This window comes from Alligator mississippiensis, chromosome 2 (assembly GCF_030867095.1).
Source record: "Alligator mississippiensis isolate rAllMis1 chromosome 2, rAllMis1, whole genome shotgun sequence".
Lineage (NCBI taxonomy): Eukaryota > Metazoa > Chordata > Crocodylia > Alligatoridae > Alligator > Alligator mississippiensis.
The window spans coordinates 188,914,669-188,927,548 of NC_081825.1; positions in this window are offsets into that span (position 1 = coordinate 188,914,669).

The window sequence follows — 12,880 nt, forward strand, 5'->3', positions numbered from 1 at the left end:
ATAATGAAGAGGAAGAAAAATGCCATCTTCAAATGAACATAGACAAAGAAGGAAGTTGCTAGAGGACATGCAAACACAAGGCTTTTTTTTAAGCCCAAGTTGTTATATAATTTTAGAAGTCTTCATCAGGAATTTGCATACACCCCAGAATTTGAATATATTGTATCCTCTATACCTCACATCTAGTGAAATGGTTAAGTCAAAGCAGATCTCCAAAACAGTCTAGAAACTGCTAAACAAGGCATCCTGGGGCATTAAAAACTTAGGGACAGTGTTGTTGGCCTGATGAAATTCCTTAACAGAAATCCTGGGCAGCTATCCTGAATAGTGCCTCATTATGCATAGGGGCAAATAAATTCTAAATCCAGCACTGGTAAAAGATGGGGGCAAACATTATGCTACAGCAAGCCAAATACTAGTATAGCAGAGGTACCTAAGATTTCCCTGAACTGTATGTAGTAATGAGAGCTAATAAGTATACAACGTGGGCCTAAGGAGAGAAGCAGGAAATGGAAGATTTCATTATCAAAGAGACCATTCTCAACAGACTGGCTGATGGCAAAATCCTGAGGGATAGCCAGCACAGGTTTGTCATGGGTAGGTCTTGCTTGACCAATCTTATTTCCTTTTACAACCAGGTGACCTATCACCTGGACAAGGGGGAAGAGATTGATGTTGTATATCTTGACTTTAAAAAAAGCCTTCCATCCAGTATCCCATGATCACCTCTTAGCAAAACTGGTCAACTGCAGCCTCAGCTTCACCATGATCCACTGGCTGGGGAATTGGCTCTGTGGTCGGACCCAGAGGGTAGTGGTTGGCGGAAGTCAATTGTCATGGTCCACTGTGACCAGTGGGGTCCCTTGGGCCTGTATTATTCAACATCTTCATTAATGATGTAGACATTGGCATCAGAAGCAGACTGGCCAAGTTTTCTGATGACACCAAACTTTGATGTCCACACCTGAGGACAGGAGGGCGATCCAAGCTGACCTTGACAGGCTCAGGGCGGATGGGAACCTGATGGTGTTTCATAGACATCAGGGGCTGGAAGGGACCTCAAGAGATCATCTGATCCAGCTCCCCCACCATAGGCAGGAAGTCAGCTGGGATCAAGTGACCCCAGCAAGAAATATATCCACTTGTTTTTTGACGGACTCCATAATAGGTGCTTGTACCATCTCTGAGGGGAGTTTGTTCTAGACCCTGGACACATGCACCATAGAGAACTTTTTGCTTATGTCCAGTCTAAGTCGGCCTTTCTGGAGTTTGTGACCATTAGACATTGTTATCCCAGGTCTTGATGTACCCCTCTTAATTGTAGGCTGGCACCAAGTCCCCCCCTGAGCCTTCTCTTCTCCAGACTGAAGAGTCCCAAGTCCCTCAGCCTCTCCTCATATGGCTTTCCCTCCAGGCCTTGGATCATACGAGTGGCTCTCCTCTGGCTCTTCACATCCTTCCTGAAATGAGGGGCCCGATACTAGACGCAGTACTCCAGCTGCGGTCTCACCAGGGCCAAGTAAAGCAGGAGAATGACTTCCCTGCTTTTGCTTGAGATGCATCGGTGGATGCACGCCAGAGTTTGGTTAGCTTTGCCAGCCATAGCATCACATTGGTAGCTCATATTCATCTTTTGGTCAATCAAAACGCCCAAGTCCATTTCGGTTGTGGTGCAAGCGAGTGTAGCACTGCTGAGCCTGTATGTATGCTGGGGGTTCTTCCTACCGAGTTGCAGCACCTTACACTTCTCTGCATTGAAGGCCATCAGGTTTTATTCAGCCCACCTTGAGAGTGTGTCCAAGTCGACCTGTTTAACACCAAGAAATGCAAGGTTCTCCACCTTGGGAAGAAAAATCCACAGCATGCTTTTAGGCTCGGTAGTGCTACACTGGTTAGTGCTACGGATGAAAGGGACTTGGGGGTCATGATTGACCACAAAATGAACATGAGCCTTCAATGTGATGCTGCAGCTAGTAAAGTGAGCAAAACACTGGCTTTCATTCATAGATGCTTCTTAAGCAAATTCCAGGATGTCATTCTCCCGTTATACTCGGCCTTAGTGAGGCCGCAGCTGGAGTACTGCATCCAGTTTTGGGCTCCACAATTCAAAAAGGATGTGGAGAAGCTTGAGAGAGTGCAGAGGAGAGCCACGCACACGATCAGAGATCAGGAAAATAGACCTTATGATGAGAGGCTGAGAGCTATGGGACTCTTCAGCCTGGAAAAGCACAGGCTCAGGGGTGATCTGGTGACCGCCTATAAGTTTATCAGGGGTGTTCACCAGGATCTGGGAGAACATCTGTTCACCAGAGCATCCCAAGGGATGACAAGGTCATATGGTCACAAACTCCTCCATGACTGTTTCAGGTTGGACATAAGGAAGAACTTCTTTACTGTCCGAGCCCCCAAGGTTTGGAATAGACTGCCGCTGGAGGTGGTTCAAGCACCTACTTTGAACACCTTCAAGACACATTTGGATGTTTATCTTGCTGGGATCCTATGACCCCTGCTGACTTCCTGCCCCTGGGGCAGGGGACTGGACTCAAAGATCTTCTGAGGTCCCTTCCAGCCCTAATGTCTATAAAATCTATGAAATCATGTATGCAAAAAATAACATTAAGCCCCTATATGGTAGAACTATAAGGACAACTATATCATTATAATAGTTGTTTCCAAACAGCAATTGTCCTCTAGGGAAGATCCTCCAGTGGTCTATCACAAGGCTATAGAAGCTACTGTAGAAACAGATGCTGATAGTGGAATGTTTTTACTAATTAGGCATCTTTCTGAAATGGCCAGACTGGAGCTAGAACATATACCAACCCAAAAACTCTCTTTAGCACTAACATTGTCAGGAGCAATGAACTCAGTCATTAAAAAAATGGAAAACCAGTAAAGTTGGTTAATAAACATGAAGACTATTGGGAAAACTTTCAAAAGTGCCTAAGTGATTTAGGGCCACTGAATGATTTTGAAAATTTTAACTTATGTTGTTAATTGAAGTTATTCAGTTTCTGTTGTGAGAAGAGAGATGATTGGGGGGTATTATGAGAGAGAGGGGACTGTAAATATTAATTCACATGTAACTAGATAATATGAAATGGAGCAAAAAAAGAGCATGGGAATGAGATCACTAAAAATGGCACCCAGAAAGGTGTTGAAGCTAAGATATGTATGTTATTGGACTAAACTAAGATTTTTAATTAGAATATATATTACCACAGTATGTGCTGAATAACCTTTCTGTTTCTTTCATACTCCCTTCCAGTCTTCTGATTGTATGGTTCTTCCAGTAAGTTAAATTTTGAGGGCTTAAAGCCAGTTTCTTCACTTGCCGGAATTTTCCCATTGACTTTAGTGGACTTTGGAGTGGGCCCTTAAAATGCTGACATTAAACTTTTAACATTTCTTTTCTTCCTGCACAAATGCTAATGCAAATACATGTACTTTGCCTTTCAATTCCCACATTGTGGGTAGGATGCAGTAAACAAAATCTGTAAATGTTTGGATACTGTAATTTTAGTCAGTCAACAACAATTTGTTTATGGATTTTAACCAGTTTGTTTCATATGTGAATCAGTGATGAAGAGAAGCTGTGGAGGGAAAGCTGTAAAGAAGAAGTTTTAAAAGGCAGAGAAAAGTGGAAAAGGAAGAAATTGGAGGGAATAAGTAACAGAAGGAACATAGGAAGTAGGAGAGATGGGGAAGATGATGACAGACAGCAAATCCTGGCACTGTTTTGTAAAATTAAAGCCATTTTTTTCATGATGTAAAATTATACATTAGGGCTGTGCGAAGCTTTGGTCCCTGATTCGATTTGGCAGAGATTCAGTGGCTGAATCTCCGAATCTGAATCAAATCAGGAGACCCTTTAATCTCTCCAAATTGAATTGGAACCCTCCAAATCCATTAACAAAGATTCAGCTGTTTGGATATAGACACAGCTTTAAATGTTTTTTCTACATACTTCAAGGTACCAGACAGCTCATGAATGCTGTGATACTGGGCTCCCCAGCATGCTCCCCAGCAGACCCAGACGTGGACCAGAAGCACTTCTGGTCCACTTTCAGGTCCACCAGGGAGCATACTGGGGGGCCCTCCTGTGCTTCCCAGCTTGGCAACTGGTGCCTCCTGGGTCTGGGGGGGCATCCAGGGTCCCCCCAAAGCTGTTCACTGAACCGGGGGGGCTCAGGGGGGCCCCCAGCGTGCTGGGTGGCGGACCCAGAAGTAGACCGGAAGTACTTTCTATCCATTTCTGTGTTTGCTACCGAGCACGTGCAGGACACCCCCCCCCCCCCCCCCCCAGCGCTCCTGTTGGATGCTCCATCTGCCCCAGCATCGCAGCATCCACGAGCTGTGCCTGGTACCTCAAGGTATGTAGAAAAAATGTTTCAAGCTGCGTCTATGGCTGAATCGCTGATTCTCCGAGTCAGCATTGAATGAATTCAACTGAATTGAATTGGGGACAGTGATCCAAATCAACCAATCGAATCGCTGTCCCTGATTCGGGCCAAATCTGAATCGAATATCACCCATTTCACACACCTCTCTCTCTGTATGTATGTATGAATGTATGTATGAAAGAATGTATGAATGAATGACAGTACAGGTCAGATGGCGACAACTTTCATTTAGTCTCCCCGTGATGATTCTACAGCTCCATTACAGATGCACCTGGCTGGGTTGGTTAAGCCTGGTCAAGTCATATTTGGATATGCAAAAACCTTACATACATGCATACAAAAAGTTGACTAGAAAAAATTGATCAAAGCTGACTTCTGATGCTCATGGATTTGCAGAAGAACTATACAATAAATAAGAAGACAGCAACCCAGAGTTTGGGCAGGCCTGAAAGATACTCTCCCATGGCTATGTTCAGACCTGCCTTCTCTAGTTCGTCCATTAGATCCATGGTTTCCCAATCTTTTTCCAGGACTGACAAATCCTATACACAGTTATGTTGTTCATGTGTCCTTCACTAATACAGGGTGTGGCTTTGCAGTGGTCAGGGCAACTACCCCATAATAACTGCCCCTGTGCCTTGTGGTGAACGCTAAATAGGAGCAGCTTGTCCCTACACGAAGCAGGCTAATTTGTCATGTGTCAGATCTTATGTAATGCAGTGGAAGAGCAGGAAGTAACTGAAGTACCATGAAACTGGGCTCCCTTTTACTTTGGGGCATAACAGACCAATTGCAGGCTCAGAGAATTAATGGTCTGAGGCTCACAGCCCAACATGTAAATTCTATGATTAGACTAGAAGTTGCAGCCCTGTCAGTTTAGACTGAGCTTTCTCAAACCATCTTCTATTTCTAGCAGAGGCTTGTTTGGTAAATTAAACAAATTTTGTATGAGGTACAAAGAGGAAGTATAGGCAAAAGCAACCATCCCTTTTTGCATAAGCTAGAGACAGTGCGTGCTTTTTAAAATTCCAGGCCTTAGGAAAACAACGTCATCTGCTTTTGCTTCTAAGAGAAAGCCAGACTGCAGATACATTAATCATGTTTTATGCCACTCCTTGAAATGAGGTATAATTTATTGTGGCAGTATAGTCAATTCTGTGCTAAGCTTTTGACTTTTAATGGGACTCTAATGCCTCTGTAAATCAGGCTTCCTGTGATTAAAAATTGGATAAAACTGATGCACCTATAAATATTTTAAGCTCAAGCACCACCAGATCTTAATAATATATTTGATATGTACTTGGTACTTTTGAAAATCAGGCCTGATGCATTCCTAAGAGAGCTATTAGCACCATCTGAAGTCAGACATTTCTAAATTTTAGGCTGGTGAGTCTCTACTTCCCAGACCTCTTTTGCAAACAAACAGCCTGTCTTGCAAGCCTTAAACTGCCAGCACCCATCTATCCATCACACATGCACTACTGTGAAATTTTCACTTCTGTATGACCCCTGTCACACTTAAGACGTGATTAACTGGCTAATCACATCTTAAGCAGTGACCTGGCCACATGTTTATTCAATTAATGGCATGATAAAACCAGGAATAATCAACAAAGTTATTACACAAATTATGTGTAATAATTTGTGGTTGGTTCCTATCATGTTTTTCGTTGAATGTGTGGCCAGTGTTCCCAGCCTCCAGAGCACACTTCCATGTACTCTGGAGGCTAGAAGCGCTGGTCAGCTGATCAAGACCCCCTGCTGAGGAAGCACAATGAGCTGTCTTGCCTGGGAGCCCCAATCAGCTGATGGAGCTCCTAGTCACGGGAGCCTCTCCCTGCTTTTGCTTGAGATGCATCAGTGGATAAACACCAGAGTTCGGTTAGCCCCCCTCTCCCTTCCACCTCCCTGCCACTGAGAGCTGTGATCAACTGCTGGGTCTACCAGGCATGAAAGTGAAGATTGCCAGTACAGGGGGAGCCTGGGATCATGATCCTAAGCTCCCCTTCACTGGCAATATAGCATGATGGGACCTAATGCTCGATCCAACAGTTATACCTCCTGCCATGCATGCATGGCATTACAGGAGGTGCAGTTGTTGGCATTGTACATCAGATCCCATCTCACCTTTTTTTTAATTTCTGTCAGTGGCCTAAGTGTAATATATTTTGTGACTTAATTCATAATGACAGCAAGTAGAGCTGGAGCTCCTTTTCTCTGGTGGTTATTTCTGTTCTTTAATCCTGTCTCTCAGCCTCCCCAGCTCAACAGGTGAGCTCAGCACAGAACTAAAGCTGCGTCTATGGCTGAATCACTGATTCTCCAAATCAGCATTGAATGAATTTGACCAAATCGAATCGGGGGACAACAATCCCAATCTACGAATCAAATCACTGTCCCTGGTTCGGGCCAAATCCAAGTCAAATATGGCCCGTTTCACACACCTGTCTCTGTGTGCGTGCGTGTGTGTGTGTGTGTGTGTGTGTGAATCAGGGAAAATTAGGCAGCAGTAGGGGCCTTTGAGCCTCACTGTAGAAGGCATAAGGGTGAATGAACTGTCTGAGGTGCTGAGAGTTGCTTTGCTATGAAGGGAGTAGAAGGGGAGAACTACTATAGTTACTCGAATCGAATCTAAGGCAACTCTCAATTTAAGACCCTCCCCCCCATAATTACATTCTATATATGGAACGTTTGTTATAATTTTTTCACATATGGAATCTAATTATCTGAGATTTGTCTTGAATTTGTCCCCCTCCCACTCCTACAGCAGGGTAAATAGTGGCTGCAAGGTGTCAGGTAGCTCCCTTGCCCTCTGCTCCCTCTAAGTTCTTCCCTCTGTAGCCCCTTCTCCTCCCACCCCATATTGTTAATGTGGAAATGAGGAGCGTATTTGAAATGCAATGGACCCAACAGCACTGACTTTGAAATAACTATACCTGTATTAATTTGCATGTAGGCAAATTATCATGGGTACCTATAGACATAGTTTATCCAGAATGGACGTGTTTTACCTTTTTTGCAAACTGCCACAAGTTTCAGCACAAGTACTCCCTAAAAACACTTTTGAGCAGCACTTTTGTACCTACTTAGTACAAGTAGTAAGTATTAGCCATGCATGGTACTAACTGTGTATGATTTAGTCCAAAGCCAAAAGGTTCATGATTTATCATATAGTTCATTGGGCTGGGCCCCAGCAGAGTCAACAATGTTTCATGTCATGGTGACCAAACAGCTCAGCACTGCTCGCTCTGTGTGTGTGTGTGTACTTCAGATACCCCCAACAAAGGATCCATGTGCTAATTAGCCCCCCCAGACTGGAACTGGGTGTTCTTGTCATGAATCCTGGGATCCTCTAAAAATGTATATGCAGATGAAGCACAGGGCTGTCTGGTTCAACTCTACCTCATGGAGGGCAGGGCCATACCATTCACATGCGACAGGCTGAGAGAGGGAGTGACAGAGCCTCTCATCTACAAAGACAATTGGTGACAAAATGTCTGGAATAATTGGAAGGGCTGGTGATGAAACGGGAATAATTGGAAATGGGAAAGAAAGGCGCTACTCAGTTGTGGGAGTGAAGAGGAAGTCTAAATATATTCAATGTAGTGATTCACTATGACTTGAAAAAGAGTCAGCACTAAGGGGGACTGAGTGCCATGGATGCTATATCTCATTCAGCCAGGCTTCATTAACCAGGGGAAGGTGTTAGAGCTTGACTGCCAGCCTGGTATTGCAATATCTCTATGCTGGTTCCTGTTCCCTCCCTGGGGAGCAACTACCCATTTTTTTAAGTCACACACACACACACACACACACACACACACACACACACACACACACACACACACACACACACACAGAGTTCCCACAAGCATTTTTGGTACCAGGGGAGGGTGTCAAAGCTTGCTTTGGTCTCTCTGAGTGCTGGCCTGCTATTGCAGTACCTCCAGTCTTGGAGCTTGTTCCCTCCTGGGGGAGTAACTGCCTTTTATTTTTAAGGGCTACACACACATACACAAAAAGGATTCCCATCAGTATGTTTGCCCAGTATGGGCCAAGTGGTTTACAGGCATGCTCAGTGTGGGCTGCATTCAGTCAGCTTCATAGTTGGTTCTCATTACTTAGCACATGCTACTTCTGGCAGCAGTTTAATGGTAGGTGGTATATTTAATGAGGTTTTCTGTTATGTGAATATGAGATGAGGGGCTTTTTTCCCCATGTTGATTGAGGGAAAAAAACCTCATAGTTGAATAAACATGGTAGTCAGGGGTCATTTTTCACCCCTAATTACAGCACCCCTCCTTGAAATGCACCTTAGGGGTACGAAGGAGCATCATTCTTCTCTTTGCCTGCAGTGCTGGTTTGATGAGCCCGCCTCAGCAAACGAAGTAAAATCATGTGCCAGAGGGTAAAGGTGTCATCAGGTTTTTCTAACTCATCCTACCCAAAGCTTTAAACCTTTACTTTTGACTCTATACTTTTCCCTAAGTCCTCATAAGATGCTATTCCGTGTACCCATTTATCTATAGTCATGTAAATAAATCTATGGTCAGAATTGAGATTCTCTGGGCGCATCTACACAAGATGCTATGGTGATAGCTCATCACTGTGGCAACGTAGCATAAGCAGGCATGAACCATGACACCAACACTACTGTGCAGTAGCAATGAGCTACTGCTCAGTAGAGTCAGAAATGACCCATGCACTGCTGGGACTGCTCAGTAACGGTGGTTATGGCGCAGTCATTTAGCACTTGCTAAAGCAGTAACAACTGTGCATTAACAACTGTGCAGTCAGGTGCACATGTACATGCTCCCTGTTTTGAACAAATTCTGTCTGACAGTGTTAAACCTACTGTGTGAGGACATAGGGTGCCCTAAAATGACATTTTGGACTTTTATACACATCCTTTTTTTCCAGCGACATACTGGAGATCCATCACTTCAGAGCAGACTCAGTTAATTGAGTCTGCTCCATGTGCAAGCTGAGGCAAACTGCCCTGCATTGTGTCCAGTTGTATAAGTGGCAAAATGCACATCAGTGAGCAGAAAATGGTGGCAGTATGCTTTTGAACTAAAGCACGTCTAAGGTGTTTTAGTTCAAAAGTGCGCCATTGCCATTTTCTCAGTGCTGAGTGCATTTCACCGCTTATACAACTGCACACATCGCAGTGCCTGGTGCTTTTCAAAGTGCCCGGCGCTGTGACATGTACATGTTATAAAAATATCCTTTCATGTTTTAAGGGGTTTGTCTTGGGTTTTCATGATGGGAAAATGTAACTGGCTTTTTATTGAAGATCAGATTTTTTGGCTGGGAGGAATGAAATTATTTGAGTAGAACATGTCATCTCTAAAGGTCTGATCCCAAACCCATTGCAGTGTTGTATAAACTATGGGCAAGATTCATCAGCATCTGTAAAGGAGTAGAAATAAGCTGTGTGAAACCCAAGAATTCTTCTAGATAGGGGCAGGCAGTGGCTGGTTTTCTTTGCAGTAATACTTCATCAGGGGTTCTAGAGAGAGAGAGCAGCTTGCCTTTGTTCTAGGAAGCCATAGAAGCGAGCAGTTAGACTGCTGTGGTGGTGCATTGGAACAACAGGTCTCCAGGGCATGTCTTCAGCTTTTTGGCTTGCTCACTTTCTCAGCTGAGTTGGCTGGCTCCTGGCAGACATGGTGTGGTGGATGAGGAATATTCGGTGTTTGCATATTACCAAATACAACGGGATCCTAGTCCACGATTATGGCTCCTAGGTGCTCTGATAATAAAAGTAGTACCACACAGGTGTAGCTTTCATGGATGGAACATGGCAAAGATCAAGATAGATGTGCAGCTTCATTGAAGGGATACAATCATATGGGGGATCCAAGAATGGGAGTTAGGGCCTGTTTGTATTAGGAATGGTTGTCTTACTGTGGCTGCAAACCTGAAGTAGATGTGCGAGCCCCATATCACACTACTGCATCACAATAGCAATAGTAGGTAGGATTGCAGTGATGTAGTGATATCTCCAATATAAACAGAGCTCTCTTAGGAGGGTAGGCCACCAGTTCATAATCCACTGTAGTTAAATGGTGGGAGGGAATTTGAGGATGCAAATGAAAAAACCTACTATTGGAAGTCAATCCATGGAATGGTTATAGAGTAAAGGGCACATCTGTTGTTCAAATCTAATCTAGAATGTGCTTGGAATGCAGACTTAATAATCCCTATGTTATATTTCTCAGGAAGATGAATGAAAGGTAAAATAAACCCTGATGCCTTTTGAATTTTTATATAATATTATAGGTTATATTTCACATTTGGTGCCTAGACCACTTAGCCTCTTAAGCTGTGGCAGTAGTTAGTAGGGCTGTATGAAATGGCACTGTTCCGTTTTGCCTTGAGTTTCAAGGTTTAGACAGAACAGCGTTTTGTTTCAAATTTAATTTTGATTTCAAAGAGCTGTTCCATTTTGCTTCATCAAAACAGTGAGGCTGTTTCGACCCTGTTTCGGCATTTTGCTAGATCAGGCTCTCCATCTCCATCCCGATCTAGTGTTGGCAATGGGAATTCAGCCCAGCTGGGCTGAGTTCCTTTCCCCAGCCCGATCGCAGTGCTGGGAAGGGGAACTGAGCCCAGGCTCAGTTCCCTTCCCCTGCACTGTTATCGGCTTCCTGCAGCCCCGTGGCAGGAGACAGGGAGAGCCAGGGCTGCACTCCCAGCTGCTGCTTGGAGCGCAGCCCTGGTTCTCCTCTGTCTTTCACCACCTCACTGCTGGCTTCTTTAAAACTTGCAACGTTTCAAAACTTTCAAAACTTTTTAACTAGCCTCGTTTTGTTTCGAGGCTGTTTTGAAGCCCTTCATTTTGATTCGATTTCACTGTTTCAAGCTTGAAATGAGTTGAAACAGTGTCGAATCAAAACAGCCAGAGAAATTTCGCACAGTCCTAGTAGTTAGGGATTATGAAAAAAAAAAAGTTGGAGATAGTGGTTCTAATTGATTTGTCTGTCAAAAAAACAAAGAATGTAATACACATTCATATCGAATCATAGAGAAGTAGGGTTGGATGGGACCTCCAGAAGTTATCTAGTCCAACACAGTGCCTGAGGCAGGATCATCCCTTTCCAAGCCATCCTGTACAAATCCATAGTCTAAACTCTTTGTAGAACTACTATCAGCTTTGACACAACACAAGATATAACACCCTAACCCGCCATAGGTAAAGCAGGGTAACCACGGCAGCCTGCGTTCTGCTTCTATAAAAGGTTGTTAATATATGCTCAAGATATCTCAAAAAGAGGGCCATGCTCCCTGCTACAGAGGAAGGCAAAAACTCTCCCAGTCCATACTAGTCTGATCATGGGATAAAATTTCTTTCTGACCCCAAATATGATGATCAGTCTATCCCTGAGCAGAGGGGCAAGACCCTCTAGCCAGGAGCCTTTGGCTTTAAGTCTCAGCGGTAGCTCTGGCACAGCCCAGTCACAATCCGCAGTCCAGAATTCTAGATGAAACCTAAACAGTGCTGAGTAGAGGCACTACTGCTTTCACCGAATGCTTCTATTGATGTATCCCCAACCTGCATTACTCTTTTGTGCAGCTTCATCACACTGCAGACTCTCAGAGTCTGTAATCTACCAAGACTCCCAGATCCTTCACAATAGTGCTGCCTTCCATCCAAATCCATTTTTCTGTTTGTGTTTTTGATTGTTCTTCCCAAGGTGTATTGGGTGTATTGGGCACCTTGTATTTGTCCACATTGAACTTCCTCCTGTTAGCTTCAGCCCAGCTTTGCAATCTGGAGATCCTTCTGAATTCTACATCCATCCTCTGATGTGTTCACAATCCAGATGTCACTCTTCAAACAGATAGCTAAACTCATTTTTACTTTGCATTGCAAAAAAGATAACTAAATTCAAAGGTAATTTAGAATTAGTGCTCATGTTTCTAATTTAGTAACTTTGGACAAGGTCTTCAAACCCTCTGATTTTAGATAGCTCCTTTGACTTTCACAGAGCTATGTTGGTTTACACTTTAAGGATCTACCACTCCCTTTTTTGAAAAATATTCAGTATGAACATGGTGCATTTTGTTATGAAAATAAGGCATGTGGTATCTAGATAAATATGAAAAGTCATATCTTAACTCACCCCAAAATTATTATTATTATTATTGTTGTTGTTGTTGTTGTTGTTGTTGTTGTTGCAAAGTGCTCTGGCATTCTTCAATATTAGCTATGAAAGTGTAGGTAAAAGGAAGTTCCAGAAATGTGATTTTTTTTATTATTAGCAATGCAATATGTGTCCTATATCTGTTTTCAATTACAGTATACTTAGCTTTAAATGCAAAATATTATTCAGTATACAGTTGGAAGTACACATAATGCACTGAAATCAAGGAAATCAAAGCAGTATATAGAAATATCCAAGATAACCCTCTTGAGAAAGGCAAATTGTGGAGGGAAGGGAAGACAGCATAGATAACCCCAGGCTACAAGA